The sequence below is a fragment of the Pongo pygmaeus genome, chromosome 7, assembly GCF_028885625.2.
Source record: "Pongo pygmaeus isolate AG05252 chromosome 7, NHGRI_mPonPyg2-v2.0_pri, whole genome shotgun sequence".
NCBI classification, from domain to species: Eukaryota; Metazoa; Chordata; class Mammalia; order Primates; family Hominidae; genus Pongo; species Pongo pygmaeus.
The window spans coordinates 143,253,389-143,278,575 of NC_072380.2; the positions used below are offsets into that span (position 1 = coordinate 143,253,389).

The window sequence follows — 25,187 nt, forward strand, 5'->3', positions numbered from 1 at the left end:
ATCTTCAGTGCCTAGGTAACTCCTGTACTTCCTTAAATACTATACTCTCAGAGAAACTCTGCACCTTCAGATTAGATCATGGAATTTATCTCAAGTTTTAATTATGTTTGAATGTGAAGATTGATTAATATCTGCTAATATTCTTCAATTATAAACCATGTAGATACAAAGATTGTGTTTGGATTTGTTTATTGGTGTACGTTGCAGCACCAACTCTACAATGCCCGGCACAACAATATTAATACATATTTGTTGGATAAATGATCAAACCACTTCCTTCAAACTTAGATGCCAATAGCAATTGAATCTTCCTGAGCACTGAATCACAAATTTAAATTAGATGGGGGAACTGACAAGCTTATCTTAAAATGCATATGGAAATACAATGGACTCAGGAGAGCCAAAACAAACTTGAAAATGAAGAACAATGTTGGACTTACTTCTATTTCCTGACTTTGAAACCTACAAAGCTGAAGAAATCAGGACAGTGTGGTACTGGCATAAGGATAAGCATATGCTATCCTTCAGAATCAAAGATCATGATCTTCCTATAATGTTGACCTCCAGAACCCAACTTTACTAAGCACATGCTTATGAAAAATAAGTATCTGTTACTTGCATACCTAGTCAACGCCTCTCCCAGCCTGCTCCTCAGTTTATTATTCTTTTGCTTTCCTTGCTTCACTCAAGTGGAGCAGCTGAGTTAGTATGGTAGACTGCATGTGTCTTCCCAGTTCACTTCCAACATGACTGTGAACTACACATTTCTGCCCTTTGTCATGGGACTTTGTAGTACTTCCCACTAGAGTGAATGGTGTTTACTTCCCTGTCTCACTGGATTTTGGACTGGATCACTGACTTGCTGTAGCCAATGGAATGTGGCTAGAAGTGACAGTGTGCTGTTCCCAAGTCTATTCCTCTTGCCCTCTTATGATGCACCACAAAAGGAATATGTCTCCATAGCCGCTGTCTGTTGCTGCCTTTTAGTCTGAACTCAGATCAAAGACATGTGGAGCAGATCTCAATCAACCACAAGTCCGGCATGAACCAGCCATGCAACTAGATCAGCCAAACCACACCATAGATCCTTGAGCATGAAGATATATATCTGCTGTCAAACAAGCCTCTGAAATCCTGAGGTTTTTGCTACTCAGCAAAAACTGCCTAATTCACATGGGAATATTAATTTATGAACACCGAATATCAATAAAGCCATGCACATAGACAGCACAAGTATGATCACCACTGACAGCTATTCTTGCAGAATTCCCACCTCCTTGGTGCCAACTGGACCCACACAACAATCCTGCAAGGGAGATACTGGGCCATATTTATAGATGAAAAAATCATAACTCACAAGATATGAAATAATGTGTCCAAGACAGTGTGTGGCAGAACTAAGATCCCGACCCGGGTGGTCTAAAAAACTCCAAGCCAGGCTTCCTCTGCATAAATTATAAAAGGGTCTTGCAGATGCTGTCCCATGAGTCTGTGATGCACCAACCTACCTCCACTCTTGTCCCATTCCTTCAGTGGGTCTTCATGAGAGGCTGCTGGGGTCGGGGGGAAGGCCACTGGGCCTAACATCAAAAGTTCCAGTCCCAACTCCACCCCTATGGAGAGCTTCACCCTTGTCAGTGAGCCTCCTTAGCCTTCAGGTTTATGAAATGAGGCCACTAATCCCAGCCTGGCCTACGTCACTAGACCATCGTGAACCTTCAGAGAGATGCAGTGTGAAAGAGCTGTGTGAGGTGTGACACCAAAGTCAGTTCACATTCTGCTGCCTTGACTCTGAACTCATTCGAAGTAGGTTAGCAGCTACGTCTATGTCCGTACCTCACCCACGGCACTTGGAGACCCATCTGATGCTCTAAGAATGATTTTTTATTCAAACAGAGATTATTTCTTTCCAGTTAAGAAAGTCATCCAGGTTCATCAGAAAAAATATTAAGGCATAAAATTAAAATCAATTATTATCCCAATACCTGAAGATAAATACTATTGCTATATTAAGGCCATTTCATTTCTGGGACTCGTCTTTTTGTTGTTGTTGTTGTTAAGGGTGAAACAAAGAATACATTTCAATTACCATAATTTTCTTAGAAGCAGGGAAATACCCTTTGCCAGGGACTGCTCCTGCTGCCTAAAGACAGAGCAAAGAACAAAACAAAAGAAAGTTCATGATCTTTAAGGACTAATATTCATTCATGCATTCATTCATTCATTATTTTTTAAATTCCATAAATATGGGTCACCCACTATGTACCGGGCACTGGTTGATGATGATGATAATGATGATGACAGCTTCCTTGCCAGATCCTGTACTCTAACAGTATGACTTATTAAAAGTTGGCCCCTAGAACAAACACATCTGGGTTAGAATCCAGATTATGAATCTTTGATGAGTTATTTATCGTTTCATACTTTAGTTCTCTCTTTTTTTTTTCTTTTTCTTTTTTTTTTGAGACAGAGTCTCGCTGTGTCACCCAGGCTGGAGTGCTGGAGTGCAGTGGCGCGATCTCTGCTCACTGCAACCTCCGTCTCCCAGGTTCAAGCGATTCTCCTGCCTCAGCCTCCCAAGTAGCTGGGATTACAGGCATGTGCCACCATGCCCAGTTAATTTTTTGTATTTTTAGTAGGGACAGGGTTTCACCATGTTGGCCAGGATGATCTCAAACTCCTGACCTCAGGTGATCCCCCTGCCTTGGCCTCCCAAAGTGCTAGGGTTACAGGCATGAGCCACTGTGCCTGGCCTAGTTCTCTCATCTTTAAAATTGGATTTCCTGTTCTGTGGAAGCTGTATTTAGAAAATTAGGGACTTAAAAGAAAAAGAAAATAGACCAAACTTATTTTTATGATGCTGTTCCCCTTAAGCTATCTGAAGCCCAACTTGTCTAGTCCGAGCCGAAATTCCACCTCTTCTAGGAAGCTTTCTCCAATTTTCCCAGCGCAACAATCTGTCTATTTCTGAACTCTTACAGCACAGCTAGTAACCATAAGGAAAGTACCTACCTCATGCAGTCATAGCAAGAATTAATAAGAGAACGTGATTAAAGCATTAAGCAAAAAATGGTTGGCTCCCCCGTAACTGATGAATGCATGGGAGCTAGTTGTGGTGGTAGTGATATTACTGCCTCATTTAATCCCCATACCTATCCTAGAAGAAGCTGAAACTCAGACATTGAGGAACTTGTCCAAGGTTATTGCTTGGGCATCTCAGGCTCAATCCCACTAGGGGACCTTCTGAGAGACTGTGGAGAGCACACCTCAGAATTGCCCCGCCGAAGGGAAAGGAATCTGGGGCATTTACTTGCCACCTTGCATCCCTCACTGCCCAGACACAACCAGGGCATAGTCTCAGGCTGAGATGCAGGAAGCCCTCTGTGTGAACAAGCACTGTCTGCAGTGCCTTCCGGGGAGCACTCAAAGGTATGAGCAGGGGAGCGGCAGCATCTGTACATAGATGCTCAATAAATATCTGTCGAAGGAGTGAGCGAACAACGTCTGTCAACCCCCACGGTCTTCTGTACAACCTCTCATTTCCCGCTGCCACCAGCGACAGAAAGATTTAAAGCACCTGCCTGCTAAAGTGAACCAGAATTCATTACCATCAAGCATCAGATTTGTTACCACCCACGTTTCTGCTTTTCCACTGAAATTCTGTTCTACGACTTACAGTTTGTTAGTCAGGACAGTAATTCCTGATGCCATGCAGGAATCGGGGACATAAATCACTTGGTACATAAACCCTTCTTTATTGCCATTCCTCAAATAGGTGTTTTTTATTCAACAGAAGTGACTCCACGAATGTTGGGATTTGTATCCTTTTATAGAGGATGTTATAAACTCTTGAGTCATCTGCAGCTGGCTACAGCTTGGACAATTTTTTCCCTATAATATCACACCAAGCACTTTTCCTATTTACTGATGTAATTCTTTCCTGTTCTGTGGAAGCTGTACTTAGAAAATCAGGGACCTAAAGAAAATAGACCAAATATATTTTTGTGATACTATTCCTCTTAAGCGATCAGAAGCCCAACTTGTCTAGTCCCAGTTGAAATTCCACCTCTTCCAGGAAGCTCTCTCAAACTTTCCCAGCCCAGCAATCTATCCACTTGTGAACTCTTACAGCACTGCTAATAACCACAGCAACCCCTTATTGTTGTTTTATGTGTCAACTTGACTGGGCTAAAGGATGCCCAGATAGCTGGTAAAACAGTATTTCTGGTTGTATCTGTGAGGGTGTTCTGCAAGAGATTAGCATTTGAATCAGGAGACTGAGTAAGGAAGAGTACCCTTTCCAATGTGAGTGGGCATCATCCAATCCATTGAAAGCATAATATTAATAGAACAGAAAGTAGCAGGAAGGGTGAGTTTGCCCTCTGCTTGACCTGGGACATGCATGTTCTTTTCTGGACATTGGTGCTCCTGCTTCTCAGAACTTCAAACATAGACTGGGATTTACACTATCAGTTCCCCTGGTTTTTAGACCTTCAGGCTAGGACTGAATTACACCACTGGCTTTCCTGGTTGTCCAGCTTCCAGATGGCAGATCAGCCTCCATAATCAATTCCACTTATTATAAGGGTGAGCCAATTCCCTATAATAAATATCCCCTTACATATATCCTATAAATTCTGACCCTTTTACATATCAGACCCCATCCTAGGCACATTCATTAAATCCTACAAGGAACTTTGCAAGGAATTGTGATTGTCTGAATTTTAGATAAGGAAACTGAGGCTCACCAAAGTTATATAACATTTCCCAAGTCATACAGCTGGTTAGTGGTGGCAGATTCAGAACTCAAGAGCTTGATTTCAAAGCTCAGAACTTTATCTGCTGTGCTAAGCAAAGCACTATGGATCATGACCAAACACACCCCATTTGGTATCATTTCCTGATTGTTCAAAAAGGTAAGTCAAATCTCCTCTCCTAGCTGGATGTGGTGGCTCATGCTTGTAATCCCAGCACTTTGGGAGGCCAAGGCAGGTAGATTACCTGAGGTCAGGAGTTCGACACCAGCCTGGCCAACATGGTGAAACCCCATCTCTACTAAAAATACAAAAATTAGCCAGGCATGGTGGCAGGCGCCTGTAGTCCCAGCTACTCAGGAGGCTGGGGCAGGAAAATAGCTTGAACCCAGTAGGCGGAGGTTACAGTGAGCCGAGATTGCGCCACTGCACTCCAGCCTGGGTGACAGAGTAAGACTGTGTCTCAAAAAAAAAAAACAAAAACAAAAAAAACCAAAAAACTCCTCTCCTGTGGTGATTCTTGAATGCAAATGCTGAGACCATTTGAATTCGTCATGGGGATTCTGTACTAATAGCTAGGTCTTTCAGTTTCCATATCTGCTGGCAAGCAACAAGTCCTGCCTCCCTATCAACCCTGATCAGCCCTGATTTAGGCATCTGTAACCTCAGGCCAGGTAACTTTGGACTCCTGCTATTTTTCCTAATCCCTCTTCTCCCTGGCCAGCATGTATGTGTTTAAGATGGGCCCTTCTGCTAACTCGGTCTTCCCAGGATAATCCAATAGGCTATGGTTCAGAGAGATACAGAGGAGACCCTGCAGAAGCCCACCCCAAGAAGAAAGCCAAGAAGGGCTGAGGTATTCTCCCTGACAATGCCGAGGCTGCTGGACCTTAGCTTTGGCTCTGCCCCCAACCGCCTGCCTCATTTGTTGATTCAAATGATAACAATCAAAGATGGTTTGGGTCTTTCCTCTCCAAAGAAGAGGTCACTGTGAAGGACCCACAACCCAAAAGACCAGAACCACCGTCTTGCTGGATTATACACTCATGACAACTGTGACTGCATGTCTTATAGCCTACTCTGAGTATATTGCATGCACTGGGCCTGACAGTGAGGAGGGTGAGTTGAGTAACACAAGGTCATTGCCCATAGAGAACTCACAGTCTGGTGGGGCAGGGACAGGTATAGAAACAGACAGGATGAATGGTTGTCAGTGATACCATCTGAGTGTGAACACAATGTCATAGGACCTGCCTTCCAAACATCTCTTAAGTGCCTACTGCATGCTATTTTCCACTGGCTACAGCTTCCCACAGTGAGAATTATCTGCTGGGAAAATGCATCTATTCATCCACTAATATACTGAAAAAAAATATTAAGCTAAATATCAAGGAAGTATTGGTTAGCAAACTAGACATGGTCTCTGCTTAAGGAATAAGACCTTCATCAAAAAACCTCACCGACAACAAGAAAAAGGGCACGTACTGGTACCATAGGACCTACCTACTATAAGTGATTAATAAATCCTCAGCATTTTAAAAAGTTACATCCTAAGAATTTTGTGACTCTTAAAATAAGTGAATGCCAGATAAACAGCCTCGGGACCCCAAGAAGAGAACAACGAAATAAACTTGAAAGTTCTCAAGTTTATTCTATACTCGGAGGCAGGCTAGGCTCACTCACTAGCCATGCAATCCACTCCTCATGCCAGCAGGAGCAGGCTCAACCCAGTCTGGGCCACCACAAATTACACATTTTCTTCAGGGTTCCCCTGGGAAGAAGCGCAAGTGTGGAATGTGAAATCCAAGGGAGCCTAGGGTCTGTTGTGCTGCCCATTGTGTGATCACATCTTCAAGGTCATTTCAAACAATCTTGAATTCACTCTCAGAGAGTATGCTGAGCGCAGAGCCATCTGGGCAGCTGCTCCCTCATGCTGCAGCCCAGGGCTGGGGGAATTTCCCAAGCACAGCAAAGAGGAAAGCCCTTGGAACAGAAAGACACATTCCAACACGGGCTCTCCCACCTAATTTCTGGCTGATCTTGAGTGATGAAAAATCACTTCTGGGAACCTGTGTCATCTTCTTTTTCTGTTTTTTGAGACAGAGTCTTGCTCTGTCGCCCAGGCTGGAGTGCAGCGACGTAATCTCCGCTCACTGCAACCTCTGTCCCCCGGGTTCAAGCAATTCTCCTGCCTCAGCCTCCCAAGTAGCTGGGATTACAGGCACACACCACCATGTCCAGCTAATTTTCGTATTTTGAGTAGAGATGGGGTTTCGCTATGTTGGCCGGGCTGGTCTCGAACTCTTGACCTCAGGTGATCTACCCGCCTTGGGCCCCCAAATTGCTGGGATTACAGGCATGAGCCACTGAGCCCAGCCCTGTGTCTTCTTCTGAAAAATGGAGATTTCTTCAGACTATGATGATGCCCACACACAATGCCTTGACTCTCACAGGTCACTACAGGCCAGGTGCATCTTACTGCAAGCAACACCTGCCACTCTGCCCCAAGAGCTTGCTCTCAGCCACCAAGGCACAGGCTCGGAGTGCCAGGAAATGAATGCTTCTAGCTGTGGCCTTCAGACAAGGATGAGTGGAAATCAGGAAACAATATCCCAGCTCCTTGCCCCTTGGTTCTGACAACCTGAGAGGTCCCCAGAGGAATGAAACCCTAGTTGCCTGCCTGATAACATGCTCTTCATTGGCTCCTTCTCTTCTCTGTCTCCCTTCCTCATTCCTCCACCTGTGTTTCCTTGGATCACCTCCCAAAGAAACTATGCATGCTCCAATATTTTCTCAGTGTTGGCTTCTTGGGGAAACCACCCTAAGACAGGGATGATGATACTTTTAACAGAGTGTTGTTAGGAGGAAAAAAAGGAAGTTGTATAAGTGTAGAAATGCCAGCATAAAGCAGGTGTACAATGAACAACTGCCAGTATTATGATAGCCCAAAACTAGAAATGACATCTGCAGCCCAGGGGCCTGACTCAGTGGCTTCCCAGCAAGGCCAGCATCATAGGCATGTTTCATGTGGCTGGAAATCCTGTTGGTGTCCACTGACCACTGTCCCAGTGACAGAGAGAATACAACCAAGGCCTGGAAGTCACCTTCCAGGAGCAGCACCCCAGTGTCCCAGCCTCCACCTTGTCCAAAGAAAACGGAACCAGGATGGAAAGGGGTCTGCATGGAAAGGGGTTTACTCCCTCGCAGGAAGCCCCCATTGCCCAGTGCTCACCAGGTACCACGCAGGCCCTGTATGGGTATCGGCTACATAGCCCCTTTCAATCACACTGAGTCTTCACCCAGCCCACAGCAGTGAGAGGTACAGCTAGGAATGTCATCCCACTTTACAGAGGAAACAACAGCCCTTACAGAATAAATAACAATTTTAATGGAATAAATAACAACAGGTCTGACAGAGTTTGGATCTGTGTCTCAGTGCAAATTTCATACTGAATTCTAATCCCCAGTATTGGAGGTGGGGCCTGGTGGGAGGTAACTGGATCATGGAGGTAGATTTCTCATTAATGATTAGCACCATCCCCTTGTTGCTGTCCTTGCCACAGTGAGTGAGTGACTTTCCGTGAGATGTGTCGTTTAAAACTGTGTGGTGCCTTGCTCTCTCTCTTGCTCCTGCTTGGGCCATGTGACGTGCCTGTTCCCCCTTCACCTTCTACCATGATTGTAAGTTTTTTGAGGCTCCCTAGAAGCCGAGCAGATGCCAGCATCATGCTTCCTGTACAGCCTGCAGAGCCATGAGCCAATTAAACCTCTTTTCTTTATAAATTACCCAGTCTCCAATATTTCTTTATGACAATGCAAGAATGACCTAATATGAGTCTAGCAGAATACATAACAATTTCTTTTTTTTTTTGAAATGGAGTCTTGCTTTGTCACCCAGGCTAGAGTGCAGTGGTGTGATCCTGGCTCACTGCAACCTCCACGTCCTGGGTTCAAGTGATTCTCCTGCCTCAGCCTCCTGAGTAGCTGGGATTACAGGCACATGCCACTACACCCGGCTAATTTTTGTATTTTTAATAGAGATGAGGTTTCACATGTTGGCCAGGCTGGTCTCAAACTCCTGACCTTAGGTGATCCACCCACCTCGGCCTCCCAAAGTGTGAGGATTACAGGCGTGAGCCACCGTGCCCAGCCACAATTTTTAAAAATAACAAAGCTAGCATATATTGCATAGTTATTACGTGTATCTGACACTAACTACACAAGCAATAACTTCTTTAACCTTCATAACAAACCTAGGCGACAGGTATTGCTGTTTGATTTTACAGAGAAGGAAACTGAGGCAAATACAGGATGAGTATCTTGCCAGAGTTTTTACAGCTAATAAATGGAACCTAGATCTGTCTGATTACAAAGACTTATCTTTCCTTTAAATCTCACCAGCCTTTCAGAGCAGGGCCAGCCTCAGGAGAGGTCTCTGCTGCATGTATTTCCCTTCTAGTTTTAGAACTAAAAAAAGATCTTTAACACACTAACAAGACCAGCCTCGCTCGAGCTCATTCCTAACACTTAGGAGAAGGGCCAATTAACATCAACCCCACTTGACCACACTCTTTGTAATTACCTTATTTCCTCCATTTTATGATGACCACATTTTCACATTTTAGCATTTCTGAAACAGGACGTGTCTCCTATCAATAAAATATAACGTGGCAGAACTATTTTCTCTCTCAACACTGCTATGATATCAATAATGCATCTTGAAATCAAAGACATCTCAGAATCAAAGGAAATAAAGTATATCTAAGAAATGTTCAAATCTCATCAAGATAAAGCCCAGATCAGGCCTTGGAAGACTGTAAGTTTGAAAAATGAGGAGCCTGAATCATCTCCTTCAGACCTCTCCAAAAATCCATCAAAGCATATCTGTGCCTGCATAGAGTCTCACCCCACACAGCAGCCCACTACCATCTATCTGCAGCTCTGAAATCTCACAGAATCCCTATATATCTGCATTTTTAATTAAAAAAAGGAGATCAGTTCCTCACTTGTCAGTCCACAGATAACATCTAATGAGTGCCGATTATGTTGTAAAAATATGAAATATATATTTGACTGCATCTTCTATTTTGCCAGATTCATTCATTCGTTCATTCATTCATTTATGTGACACTCCAACAGTTGCCTATGAGGAGCCCACCCAAGTGGGGCACTTTCCTCTGCTGTAAGGCAGACAGGTGAATCGATGATTGCTGGTACCTGCAAGAATAGAAGTTGCTATAAAGTAGAGAAAATAATGCAGAGGACTGGATAGGGAGTGGCTTCATGGGGTGGCTTCATGGGGGACATAGTAGCAGCTTCTGGTTTTGAGGATAAACAGGAGGACACCAGACAGAAAGGTAGAAAGAGGGAATTCTGAATGGACAGAACAGTAAGTTCAAAGGCACAGTCTTAGAAAGACCTTTCATTGGACGCATGTTTGCTGACCCATCTGCCATGTCCAAGGCACAATGACGATACTTCCAGAATTTTAAGACAATAAATGTGTGTTGTTTCAAGTCATTAAGTCTGTGCTTCCATCTAAAACCTTGTTACCACCCATACAAATAGGCAGATTTGCATTTGGAAGGTTCTTGATCTGAAAGGTGCAGAGAAGCAGAAGGAAAAAGTCAGGGTTTCAGAATCAAGGGGCAAGAGTTTGAGAGTCCTGGCTCTTCCCTCTACCAGCCTTGGGCAAGCCACCTTACCTCTGTGAACCTCAGTTTTCTCATCTGTAAAACTGGCATAATAATATTAAACTCCGGTGCCTGCTGTGAATCAGGCCTTGTGATTCCATCCAGAAATACACACATAACTGATGCTTCTCTTGGCCAATTATTCGGCCCTCTAGCCTCAAAATATTGCAAATGTATCAGCCAAAGTACATGATCTATTTAACAATGAAATTTTTTCTTTCTTGATATACATCAGAATGTCTTATTTATGAGGGTGGGACTATTGTTTGTTCACTTCTATAACTCTTTTTTTTTTTTTTTTTTTGGAGACAGGGTCTTCCTCTGTTGCCCAGGTAGGAGTGCAGTGGCAAGATCTTGGTCCACTGCAACCTCACCTCCTGGGTTCAAGCAATTTTCCTGCCTCAGCCTCCTAAGTAGCCAGGATTATGGGCATACGCCACCACAGCCCAGCTAATTTTTGTATTTTTAGTAGAGACAGGGTTTCACCATATTGGTCAGGCTGGTCACGAACTCCTGACCTCAGGCGATCCCCCCATCTTGGCCTCCCAAAGTTCTGGGATTACAGGCGTGAGCCACCGTGCCCGGCACACTTCCATAACTCTTAAAATGCCTAGTGCACAGCAGGTGCTAAATAAATTATCTGTTGATGAATACATTAACAGAATTAGATAAAAACAAATAAGGGAAGCATCAGGAAGACTTATATATGCATTGTCAAAATGGGAAACTGGGGATGCCTTTTAAACTATAGAGAAATTCAGGCTGAGGCAGAAGGATAGCTTGAAGCCAGGAGTTCAAGACCAGCCTAGGCAATATAGTGAGACTTTATCTCTAAAAAAATTTAAAAACTAGTGGGGTATGGTGGTGTACACCTATAGTCTCAGCTACTCTGGAGGCTGAAGCAGGAGGATCACTTGAGCCCTGGAGATTGAGGCTACAATGACCTATGGCTGCCACTGCACTCCAGCCTGGGCAACACAGCAAGACAGCAAGACCCTGTCTCTTAAAAAAACAAAACAAGACAAAACAAAACAACCAGGTGTGGTGGCTCACGCCTGTAATCCCAGCACTTTGGGAGGCCGAGGCTGGTGGATCACCTGAGGTCAGGAGTTCAAGACCAGCCTGGCCAACATGGTGAAACCCCATTTCTACAAAAAATACAAAAATTAGCCGGGCATGGTGGTGGGTGCCTGTAATCCCACCTACTCGGGAGGCTTAGGCAGGAGAATCGCTTGAACCCAGGAGGCGGAGGTTGCAGTGAGCCAAGATCACACTCCAGCCTGGGCAACAAGAGCAAAACTCCATCTCAAAAAAAAAAATACTATAGGAAAATATTCATGCGACCTAAAACTGGCCCTTCCACTGGAAGTCCTACAACAGATTACATTTCAGCCAACCCTGACAAAGTCCTGTGACCAGGGAACACCACTGTTCCAGTCCTCAAACATCTTTCTGAAAATCCATCTCCATTTCTTAGAAATTTTACTGCCTGTAAACTTAGGAGGATCAGCCAATATCCACAAGACTCCTTTTCAAAATGAAGTTTCCCCAGAGTCTAGACTCTCTTTTTAATGAGCTTTTAAATATTTTCTATTTCAACAGCTGTTTGTCTCCCAGGCGCAGTGGGCCACACCTGGACAGGATGCTAAGCCTGGATGCAGCTGACTCACCACAGGCCCGACGCCACTCCCCGCCCCACTGTGTCGCCGACTCCAGAGGACAAGCCACTGATTTCAGGGCGCCCATTAGAATGGAAGGCCCTTGAAAAATCCCCAAGCAGGCAAAAGAACATTGTCAGCAAAGCAACCCCACACTCCGTCTCTTCCTCCTCTCCAGAGAAAACTTCAGGGAAACAAGACACTGCAGCTAGCACAGTGCCTGGCCTAGTAAATGTTTGTTGAATGAATTAATTAATGAATGCCTAAACAAACACCCTCATGCCAAGACTTTCTGGGCACACACGGTCATTTCCCATCAGAGTCAGTTCCCAGCTGCCGACCAGTCAACAACATCTAATCAGAGCCATGGATGTCCTGCAAGTCACTCGCTTTGCAACTATCTCCAAAATAGGTTATCCTGACCGTCATCTTCTGGGAGCTGCTGTAAACTAGATAAACTAGATAAACTAGATTTCTCTTAGAAATCAATCAAGGCTTCCCACCTTTCCGAACCCCATTTCCCCTCAATGACAGAGAACTACAAGGAACTAGTCTGAGGCAGAATGCATTAGTGCCCCAAAAGGGGCAGGAGATTTGGCTCAGCTACCTGCTTAGGCTACCACCTAATGGAAAGTCCATTGGCTCCTCGGAGACTCTGATGCCACAGTGGTAAAATAGAAATCATAATGCCCACATCCCACAACCACTGTGGGAAAGAGCATCGGACTTCCCATTCTGGTATCACGGCAGCCTGAGCTGATGGGGCAACCTTCCCTCTTCTGTTATAAACACATCAAATCTTGAATGACTATGACCCAAGTGGGATAATACATAGCCAAATGGAAGAAATAAAGGCCATAGCTCCCAGTACACACATCTGTGTACATTTGCATACACACATATGGACACACAGAAATGCAACCCATGTACAACTGCATGCACACATACACACATGCAAAAGTGCAACCCATGTACAACTGTACACATACACACAGAAGTGCAACCCACGTACAACTGCACACAGAAATACAACCCATGTACAACTGCACACACACAGAAAACAACCCACGTACAACTGCACACATACAGACAGATATACAACCCATGTCCAACTGCATGCACACATACACACATACAGAAATGCAATGGAATGTGTGCCGCAGCAGCAGGGCTGTTCCCTCTGGGCCCATGGAGAGGATGCTGGGCGGTTCCCAGATGCCCTTCCAGGGGCCCTTCCAAAGAAAGGACTTCATGTGCTGGGTCGGGACATTCCATTGTCAGCCCGTTTCCTCTGTGGAAGCAGTTTTCTTGGCTCGCTCTGACACAAGTGATACAGGCGGAAAGAGCAGTCCCTTCTCACGGTCCAGAGATTGTTGTGAAAAGGGGTCAGGCTGGAGGGTCTGAGTTTGCAGAACCCATACCTAGACATGCTTCATGAGACAGAAAACCCTGAAGTCCTGGCTTCAGGGGAAAAAAAAAAAAAAAAAAGGAGAGGGAAATGCATGGGCTGACAAAACTGACAAGTCCAGGAAGGATGGAAATTCAGGCCTGGCTAGATTCAAGGGCTCAGAGGATGTGGTCAGGGAGAGGTTAGTGTTCATCTGTTGGCTCTGCATTTCTGTTCAGGGGAAGGATGGCATTTTCAGGCAGGCTTTCACCAAAGGGGCCACTGGCTTTCAGGTTTACATCCAGACACAATTCAGCAATCCCTGCAGGAATTGCTGTGTTGGTGGTTCTAATAAAAGTCTCAGGATTGACTCTGACTGTTCATCCATCCTTGAACTAATTTCTGTGGCCAGGGGCTGGAACACTCACTAGACTAGCCAGGTACTGCTTTTGTGCCCAGATGGACACGGGGAGCGGGTCAGCTCCATAGGAGACCCACAGACCAAGGGAGGGGAGGAGAACTTGCCCCAAGGCCACAAGGACAGAAGAGAGAGGAGAGGAAAGGAGATGGTGTAAAACATAATTTTTATTAGATAATGAAGTAGCAATCAACTTCAGCCTTAAATAAAAAAAAGAGAATAGGAGCGTAAATCTTTCTTTAATGTTTTTCTTCCAACAGCTTTCTTGACTTATAATTCACACACAATTCATCACAATTTAAAGTATACAATTCAGGCCCAGCGTGGTGGCTCACACCTGTAATCCCAGCACTTTGGGAGACCGAGGCGGGTGGATCATGAGGTCAGGAGTTTGAGACCAGCCTGACCAACATGGTGAAACCTCGTCTCTACTAAAAATACAAAAATTAGCCGGGCGTGGTGGCGCGAGGCTGTAATCCCAGCTACTCGGGAGGCTGAGGCAGGAGGATCACTTGAACTCAGGAGGCGGAGGTTGCAGTGAGCTGAGATAGCGCCACTGCACTCCAGCCTGGGTGACCTCTGTCTCAAAATAAATAAATAAATAAATAAAATAAAGTATACAATTCAATGGTTTTTAGCATAATTCACAGAACTGTGCAACCATCACCACAATCCATCTTCATCACCTCAAAATGAAACCCCGAACCCATAAGCAGTCACTCCCCATTCCACCCTCTACACACCCCCGGCAAAAATAACAATATAACCTCTGTTTATATAGCTTTGCCTATTTGGATAGAATCATACAATAGGTGCCAAAAAAACATAGGAGTGGTTTCTTTTTTAAAATTATTCTTTTGTGGCAAAATCTACAAAAAGATCTCCTTCCCTAAACTCCTAGTCGAACTCTGCCCTTGTGGCTCTGATGGAGTGAAGTCTCAATCCCTGGAATCACTGCTGTGGAAGGGGCTTCAGTTCATCCCTTCAGCGACATTGGCCACGGGAATGAGAGGCTTAGGAGACCCTCCCTAAGAGGCCTGGGAAAAGGCAGAAGCTGGAAATGGTGCTGTCCAGCAGGCCTGAGCCCAACATGCCACATCAGGCCCTGCAGCCAGGGCAGGGACCCTTCCTGGAGGCCTGGGTCCCGCACGCATTGTCTCACCCCAGCAGGTGCGTGGTGGAGCAGAAAAAAACCCAGGCTTTAGTCAAACAGATGGTCCAAGGACTCCCCAAGGACACGGCACTGTGGGTTTTCTGCCCAGCATCGCTCCTCATTCCTGATTTCAACTGGGATCTCCCTTTCCATGAAGAACATGTGCCTACAGTCCCAGGTGTGGGCCTCACTGGCTTAAAACCATCCCCATCGTCTGCATTAATTAGTTTAGAAGGAATATGTAACCCAACTGGGGTCAATAAGACATGAGGCTGGAGGTTTCTGAGAAAGCTCTTTCTCTTTTGCCCAGAAGTTTTTGAAATGGTGTTTTCTCCCTTCTTTTGGATGTTATAAGAAAGATGTGAAGCTAAAAATGGCTGCAGCCGATCTCACTACCAGTCTTGGGGAGATGCCCAAAGAACTACAGGAAAAGGAAGCTGTGCTGCCACTGTGCCAGTCCCTCTCCACTGGTCCTCCCTTTTCCGTCCTACTCTGCACCCCAAATTGACCTCAGGGATAGTGCAAGGGCTTGCTCCTCCTCTGCTACAGGATGGTTTTAGCAATAGGGAGCCCCAGCAGAAGACATGAGGGAGGGAGAGGGAGGCTGAGGCATCCGATCTCTTCCCTGGGGCTCCCTCTCTAGGGGTCACTGTGAAATGGCTGCTGGCCTCAATCCAAGTTTCAGCTCTGGCCAGGGATCCTTTGCACAGCCCTCACTGTCTCCAGCTTCCAGTAACTCTTCCTCCTTGCTCCTCAAAACTAGGCACACACAGGAGCCTCGGGGCTTTGCTATCCCTGGAGCTTCCCTATACCTGCCTGCACCACCACCTTCTTCTTCTTCTTTTTTTTTTTTTTAAATAGAGATGGGGTGGGGGTGGGGGTCTTGCTATGTTTACCAGGCTGGTCTCGAACTCCTGGTCTCAAGCAATCCTCCCATCTCTGCTCTGCAAAGTGCTGAGATTACAGGTGTGAGCCACCGCGCCCAGCCAACCTGCCTACACCTACTTAAAGATCCCTTTATGTGGCCAAAAACAGGTGAGAAGATGCTTAAAGGCTTTAGACATTAGGGAAATGCAAATCAAAACCACAGTAAGATAAAACCTCACACCCACTAGGTTGGCCATAATGAAATACACACACACACACACACACACACACACACACACACACACAAAATAGCAATAGCAAGTCTTGGCGAGGATGTAGAGAAACTGGAACCCTCATACATTGCTGGTGGGAGTGCAAAATGGTTCAGCTGCTTTGGAAAAGTCAAAACATGGGTTATCAGATGACCCGGCACCTCCACTCCTAGCCATATACCTAGAAGAAGTGAAAATGTACATTCAAATGAATGTTCATAGCAGCACTATTCACGGCCAGGAGGTGGAAACAACCCAAAATCTATCAGCCAAGGAATGGAATGGATAAACCAAGTGTGGCAGAGCCATACAATGCAATTATTCAGCCATAAATATAAATGAAGTACTGCGGCCGGGTGTGGTGGCTCACACCTGTAATCCCAGCACTGTGGGAGGCCAAGGCAGACGGATCACCTGAGGTCAGGAGTTCGAGATCAGCCTGGCCAACATGGGGAAACCCCATCTCTACTAAAAATACAAAAATTAGCCAGGCATAGTGGCACGCACCTGTAATCCCACTACTTGGGAGGCTGAGGCAGGAGAATCACTTGAACTCGGGAGGCAGAGGTTGCAGTGAGCCAAGATCACGCCATTGCACTCCAGCCTGGGCAAAAAGAGCAAAACTCCAACTCAAAATAAAAAAAAAAAAAGTTACTTCATTCATTCCTCTTAACACAAAATTATGAGTCTTCCCTCATTGGCAATAATAATACCTACTTGGTAGAATGGGTATTGGGCTCAAATGAGGAACATACAGTGTAGCCACTAAGCAGGCAGGCTCTGTCACCAGCTTGTTGGACCCGAATCTCAGCTCCATGCCTTACTAGCTGTGTGACCTTGGGCAAATTACTTCAAGCTTGCTTGTCCTCTGCCTCTCTTCTCCCCTCCTACCAGCAACAGTCTTAGTGTTCTGCATACACTGGGTGCATAATAAAAAAAAAAAAATCACAGTGTCTAGAGTTGGGAGGGACATTGGATCTCTCCAGACTAGGGGTTGGCAAATTATAGCCCTCGTCACAAATATCACTTTATCAGGATTTTTGCTTCTCCAGGCCAAACATTCCCCATCCCTTCAACCAAGCCTCAGAGGACAAGATGTTGAGCCCCACTCACCATCTGTGGCAGCACTGCTAGTTCACCAAAACTGTTTTCTCTTCCTCCTGGGTGCATGGCTAGACTACATTTCCCAGACTCCCTTGCAGGTGGGTGTGACCATGTGTCAGAGTTCTAGCCAAGGAACGAGATAGAAATGTTGCATGCCATTTTTCAGGCCAAGGTTTTTAAGAAGTGGGTGTGCTTTCTCCAAGCTCCTTCCCCCTTCTGCCAGTGGAAGCTGACAGCAACAAAGCTCCAGGGGGCAGCAGGGCCACAGAATGTAGCAGAGGCCTAGGTCTATGAGGCACCACACGGACGAGAGCCTCCCACCAAACTAGAAATACACATTTTGGGCTTTTACACGAAGAAGGAAAAACATTTCTTGTGTTTCAGCCAATAAACATCGTGGGGACTATTTGTTATTGCAGCTATTATCACTATATTACTAACTAATACACTATCCCAGTCTCCTTAATATGTGTCTACTGAATTGAATTACAGAAGGTTTCATTAATTCATCTAAAAAAGGCTTCACCTGAATACCTACTATGTGAGAAATCCTGTGAGTTCCAAATAAACATAATATAAGAATGTCTGCTCTCAGAAAGCCACAAAATAGCGGGGCAGACAGAGGTACGAACAAAACAGACACTGAAATGTACAAGGTAGAGGGGGTGGGCACAAACAAGAAGGTGGTCAACTCTACCGGGAATCAGCCTGGTCAGGAACGGCCTCCTGGAAGAGGGGAATATTCCAGCTCAGGATAAGGAGCTCATCATGTAGACAAACCTTACAGGCCTTCAGAGACCAACCTGAGCCACAGTGTGGAGGCCTGAGGGGGATGGGCACATCTTCAACAACAGCTGCAGGTGGAGGAAGGGGAGGAAAGGGAAGAAGGGGGCGTGGAGGTGAAGCTGATGAGGACTGTGGAGCCAGACCATCACAGGCACCCGGTGAGGGTCCAAGAGCATATAAACTGTGACTACAGAGAAACACTGATTTAATCTAATCTAGCCCTTTCCAGATGAGGCCTGACTTTCTAATTCCTTGATAGAAAAGTAAATTCCCAGGCTTGGATCACCCACGCTTCCTGGCTCCTGCTTCCTGGGCTGCGCTTGTCTCTTACACAGTGTACTTCTCACTTGCCTCGGCTTCTTTACGGTTCCTCCTAAGCTGTCTCTGTCAAGATTCTATTGTCCTTAGAAATCTAATAATCTATACCCCTCCTTCCCTGTGCTCCCAAAACTCCCTCCCATGGGTCAGCCTCTTGGAGGGAATTCACACTCCTTGAAGTAGGCCTGGAGATTAACGATCATCTTGACAAATCTTGGTTCATTTCCCATAAAGGGGACAGGAGCCAGGGGAAGAGCAAGAGGCTTGGTCCTGGGTTCATAGCAAGTTCTGTGTTCAAATCTCCACTGTCATTTGTGAATTCTGGGACTTGGAGCAAGCCAGTAAGCAGGCTGAAGCCTCAGTTTCCTCCACTGCTGCCTTCTATTATTCTTAACATGGAATGATAAAGATGGATCCGGAAACAACCTCAAATATCTATCTGCTTCACCTCCAACACTTTAAAGAATAGGAAATTGAGGCCCTCAGAGGTTAAGCAGCCTGAGGTCACAGTTGACGGCAAAGTCAGGTCTAGAATCCAAGTCTATGTATAAGCACAGTACCAAGTAATAGAACTAAATTGCGCCAACTGGCTTCGGTCACTTTACAACAACTATTACAATCCATATTTCTACCTTTTTTTTTTTTTTTTTTGAGACAGAGTCTCGCTCTGTCACCCAGGCTGGAGTGCAGTGGCTCAATCTCGGCTCACTGCAACCTCCAGCTCCCAGGTTCAAACGATTCTCCTGCATCAGCCACCTGAGTAGCTGGGAAATATGTTCAACTTTAGCATTAAATTTAAAAATGCAAATAAAGAACATTTATCTTTAGTCCATCAGTTATGCAAAAATTAACATAATTGATAATGCCTGGGGCAGGCAAGAAATGTATACTTGCAAAATTGCTCATAGAAATACAGATTGGTAAACCTTTCTGGAGGGTGGCTTGGTAATATGTACAACACTTGAGAATGTGCCTACCCTTTGTCCCTGAAATTCCACCTCTGGGAATTTGTCAAAAGTAAGTATTTGGACAAGTATGTACATGCAAAAACTAGAAACAACCTAAATGTCCATTAAAAAAGAACCAGTCAAATAAATTATGATCTATCCATGGCCAGCAAAAATGATCATGTAAATCTATATTTATTCAACATGGAAGGAGAGTCCCTATATATTAAATGAAGGAATAAGTTGAAAAGAATGTGTAAGATGTCACTGTTTGCAAAAACTATGTGTCTGTGAGTATATCAGCATAGATAGACAAAAGTGGTTATCTCTCATTGGCTGGATAATTATGGATGATCATTATTTGCCTCTTTATCTTTTATTGTTCTTTCTGAATTTTCTGTTATGAGTGTTTATTATGTTTACATTTGGGGGAAAAAAAGGAATTGTGCAGAAAGTAGATTAAAGGTTATCTAGGGCTGGGGGAGGAGAATTGGGAAAATGGGGGGTGACTGCTAATGGGTATGGATGGAGTTTTTTTTGAAGGGGGGGCATGAAAATGCTCTAAAATGGACTGCAGCGACAGCTGCACAACTCTGTGAATATATTAAAAACCATTGAATTCAGCAATTTAAATGGTGATTTGCATGGCATGTGAATTATATGTCAATAAAGCTATTACAAAAATATAATTTAAAATGGATAACAGAAGAAACTATAAAAGGCCTTGAGGTTAAAAAAATCAATAAATGGGAGCTGAGCTTGAAAATGGGAGAGTTGCAAAATGTCCTCACATGAGACTGTGGCTGCCCATTCTCTGGTCTATACAGGGAAACTCAGTCAACCAGAATTTCTGGAAAACACTGTCCCAGATCTCCCAGCCCAGGAGGACTCTGGACTATCAGTCTGGTGGCCAAGCACCCCCCACTCTCCTGATACAATTATCCACATGCCTCTGCCGTGTAGACAAGCCTCGGAGAGCACTCCACTTCCCAACAGCCCTTCAGCACCGCTGATTCAAACAGTAACAGCTCTCTGACTTTGCTCTTCCCTTCAAAAAGCCCAGAGGCTACCTTGTAGGCTGAGGGTTTGTTTTTTTTTAAAACAATTTAATCTTCCCAGTGACATGCTGGGATTGGAAGAGATACTGGCTGAAAACAGTGCCCTTCTCAGCAGGTGATGAAAGGGACCAGGTGCATTCATTCATTTAAAAGAGCACTTCGTGAGCATCTACCAGGTAGCAGGACCAGAGACAGGTACTGCACTTACAAGAGTGGACAAAACAGGCCGGGCGCGGTGGCTCACACCTGTAATTCCAGCGCTGTCGCAGATCGAGGCAGGCGGATCACGAGGTCAGGAGATCAAGACCATCCTGGCTAACACGATGAAACCCCGTCTCTGCTAAGAATACAAAAAATTAGCCGGGTGTGGTGGCATGCACCTGCAGTCCCAGCTACTCGGGAGGCTGAGGCAGGAGAATCACTTGAACCCAGGAGGCAGAGGTTGCAGTGAGCCGAGATCTTGCCACTGCACTCCAGCCTGGGTGACAGAGCGAGACTCCGTCTCAATAAAAAAAAAAAAAAAAAAAAGAGTGGACAAACAGTGTGGGTCAGGCCGGGCACGCAATGGCTTATCCCTGTAATCCCAACACTTTGAGAGGCCAAAGTGGGTGAATCACTTGAGATCAGGAGTTCAAGACCAGCCCAGCCAACAAGGCCAAACCCCAACTCTACTAAAAATACAAAAATTAGCTGGGCGTGGTAGCGGGCACCTGTAATCCCAGCTACTCGGGAGGCTGAGGCAGGAGAATCACTTGAACCCAGGAGGAGGTGAGATTGTGCCACTGCACTCCAGCGTGGGTGACAGAGTGAGACTCCATCTCAAAATATATATATGTAAATAAAAATACAAAAATAAGCCATGCATGGTGCCTCACAGCTGTAGTCCCAACTGCTTGGGAGGCTGAGGTATGAGAATCCTTTGAACCCGTGAGGCCGAGGTTGCAGTGAGCCGAGATCTCACCACTGCACTCCAGCCTGGGCGACAGAACAAGACTCTGTCTCAAAAAACACAAAGAACAAAAAACAGCATGAGTCTCATGAAGCTCATGGCAGCAGAGGGAACAGACAGACAATGAAAGATCAGAGTGACAGATGTTTTGAAAAGGTTAAGCACAAGGGGATCCTGGGAGCACTAAAGATGGCTCCAAATTCAATCTTAGGGATCAGATAATGACAGGCTAATCATCATAAGCATTTAAAATGCCTACCACTTACATCAGGCACTGGGCTAGGTTTTAAGGACACTTAAGAAAGAAGACACATTCCTGTTCTAAAGGGGCTGACAGACTAACAGACTTGATGTACAGTATCTCCAAAGTACTCCCAATCTCCCTATAATGGCCAAGGTGGAACTGACGCAGCTTAGCCATGGTTTGGATGAGTTGAGGGAGGGAGAAGAAATCCATAATTTCAGAGTTCAGTCATCCCCACCACTGCCGCTGCTTCCACTCTCATCAGCATTAAGCATTTGCAGACAGCAAATACTGCTTGATATGGTTTGGATCTGTGTCCCCACCCAAATCTCAGGTAGAACTGTAATTCCCAGTGTTGGGGGAGGGGCCTGGTGGGAGGTGATTGAATCATGAAGGTGTTTCTAATGGTTTAGCACCATCCCCCTAGTGCTGTCTCATGATAAGCTCTCCCGAGATCTGCTTGTTTAAAAGTGTGTGGCACCTCCCTCCTCTCTCTCTCTTTCTCCTGCTCCACCATGTAAGATGTACCTGCTTCCCCTTCGCCTTCCACCATGATTGTAAGTTTCCTGAGGCCTCCCCAGAAGCAGAAGCCTGTACAGCCTGCAGAACCGTGTGCTGATTAAACCTCCCTTCTTTATAAATTATCCAGTCTCAAGTAGTTCTTTATAGCAATGCAAGCATAAACTAATACACTGGTTAGGAAAAAAAAAAAAAAGGTAAACAAAGGTATCATTCTTCCACTCACAACCCTCCAAGAGCTGCTTTTGTCATTCAGAGCAAAAGCTAAAGTCCGCAAAATGCCCAGCAAGGTCGAGCCCTCATCCCCACCCCATCAACCTTTTCCTGCACCGACTTTCTTGTCACTCACTCCACTCCAGCCACACTGGCTTCCTTGAGGTACCTTTAATGTGCCCTGCATGCAGCTATCAGGGTCTCTGCATGGGGCACGCCCTGTGCCTAGGAATCATTTCTCCCCAAACTGCCGTTTGCTCACTCCCTCAGCTCCTTTGGGTCTTTGCTTAGCGTCACATTCTCAGGGAGAGCTTCCTTGAACACCCCATTTAACAATGCACACCCTCCCCAGCACACCCCAGCCAGAGGATTTTTCTTCCATAAGGACTATTTGTCATCTCATACACCATCCATTTCACGTTTGTTTGCTATCTGTTGCCCCACTGGAATGTAAAGTCCATGAGGACAGGGATTTTTCTCTGTCATGTTTGCTACTGTTGTCCAGCCCCTAGAATACCACTGGCATGCAATGTAAATGCAAACAAATATGCATGGAATAAATATCAAGGTTCCTAGCTGGAGTGTCTGGGATGAGGATACATGAGGAGTCATTACTGGGCAGAGACGGCAGAGCAAGAGTGGGTGGGAAGGGGGACTTCAGGTGCCAGGTCATGGGGAAAAAGGCTTGGCCACTCTGTTCAGTGGCTATTTTTAAGCCATCCAGAGCTGAGAAGCCTTTACCTGCTTTTCTTGATATCTTAAAGAACCGGAAAGCAATGGGGACTTCATGGTTATACCTGCCAGTAAGAGTTATCACGGCCTCCCAGGAGCCACCATGTCTCACCCCTTCCTCCCAGGGACCCAGCTCCTCTTGATATTGACAATGTGTTTACTCCTATGACATGCAAGCCCTTCCAAAGGCCAGCTCTCTCTTCCCACCTCTGATTAATTAGGTTTCACAAGCACCAATAAGCCCTTGCTGAGAATCCCACATGTGGACAGGGTTCATTGTAGAACAACCGACTTTTATTCAGGGCCTCTCAGGTGCCACATGCTTGGCCTATAAGATCCCAATTTAATCTCCACCATACTCTGCAGGGGGTACTGGCAGTGCAAGTGGAAAGGAGAGGAAACTGAGACTCAGAGAAAAGAAGGTGCCAAAGGTCACCAAGCAAGGGACAGAGCCAGATTCCACGAAGGACTCCAACCCAGGACTATGTGATACCAGAGTTTACACTCTCTGTCATACCACACTATCTCTAAGACATGGAATAACTCACATTGTTCCTTTTTCATCCTTCAAAATCCATGCTTCTCCCCTTCAGTTTGAATATCCTCTCAATGCAATGCACAGGGAGGCCAAGACAACCTGGAGATGAAGGAGGTACAGCTGAGCCCCAACAGAGGGATGTTTCTAAAGCACAACTCACAAATCTCATCTTCCTGGCGGCAGGATTAAGACCTACCTTCTTCTCAATTTCAATCTAGTCCGTGCTCACTGTGCCCCTGTATCTTAAGCCCCTGGCTCCCATCCCCTCCACATCCTACCACATCAACCTCTTCTCCAATCCTTCTCCAAGTCTCTGCACTTGGCCACAAAGCACCCGCCCCATCATTGTCTACATGGTGACTCATGGGCCACCATCTGAGAGAACTTTGGGGATTCCCTTTTCCAACACAGTCACTCAGTGGGTCAAAAGTCACTTCACCTCTTGAGGAACTGTCCCCCTTCAGTGTCCATCTCACTCTCTAGACGGAGAATATTTACTTTGAGTCACCTGCTCCTAGTATAATACCAATGAAGTTCCCAAAAAATGCCACTGGATGTCTAAAATATAAAATTGGAAGGAATATTCATGCCAGTGCTCGCTAAATTAAAGCCACAGGACTATCTACAGTCAGACATATGTGGCCACCTTCTGGGTCAGTCTTTAGGCCAAATGCCAAATCACCACCACCATCACCACCATCATCATCACCACTATCATCACCATCACCACCACCATCATCATCATCATCACCATCATCACCCCCATCATCACCACCACCATCACCACTGTCATCACCATCATCACCATCACCACCACCACCACCATCATCATCACCATCATCACCACCATCATCATCATCACCATAACCACCACCACCATCATCACCATCATCATCACCACCACCATCATCACCATCGTCATCAGCACCACCATCATCACCATCATCATCATCACCATAACCACCACCACCATCATCCTCATCATCATCATCACCATCAGTATCACCCCCATCATCACCACCACCATCACCACTGTCATCACCATCATCACCATCACCACCACCACCACCATCATCATCACCATCATCACCACCATCATCATCATCACCATAACCACCACCACCATCATCACCATCATCATCACCACCACCATCATCACCATCGTCATCAGCACCACCATCATCACCATCATCATCATCACCATAACCACCACCACCACCATCCTCATCATCATCATCACCATCAGTATCACCACCATCATCACCACCACCATCATCATCAACACCATCATCACCACTATCACCATCATCATATCACCATCATCACCATCACCACCACTGTCGTCATCACCACCATCATCACCATCCCCCCCACCGTCATCGTCACCATCAGGACTACCACCATCATCATCACCACCATCATCATCAGTACCACAATTATCACCATCATCATCACCATAATAACTACAACCATCATTACCAACCACCATCATCACCACCATAACCACAACCACTATCACCAACCACCATCATCATCACCACCACCATCAGCAGCAGCAGCGGCAGCACCACCACCAC

At 45.6% G+C, this 25,187-nt stretch overlaps 1 protein-coding gene across 11 annotated transcripts in view; it reads right to left on the reverse strand.

Moving 5' to 3' along the window:
- ASAP1 (ArfGAP with SH3 domain, ankyrin repeat and PH domain 1) overlaps positions 1-25,187 on the reverse strand; it is a 392,196-nt gene that overhangs the window by 351,700 nt on the left and 15,309 nt on the right. For 4 of the 11 annotated variants that reach the window (XM_063669076.1, XM_063669083.1, XM_063669079.1 and 1 more), the window contains exon 2: positions 16,710-16,806. The exons of the other annotated variants lie outside the window; for them this stretch is intronic. The gene's annotated coding sequence lies outside the window, so the exon portion shown is untranslated. The remainder of the gene's footprint in view (positions 1-16,709; positions 16,807-25,187) is intronic. 11 annotated transcript variants of the gene reach the window in all.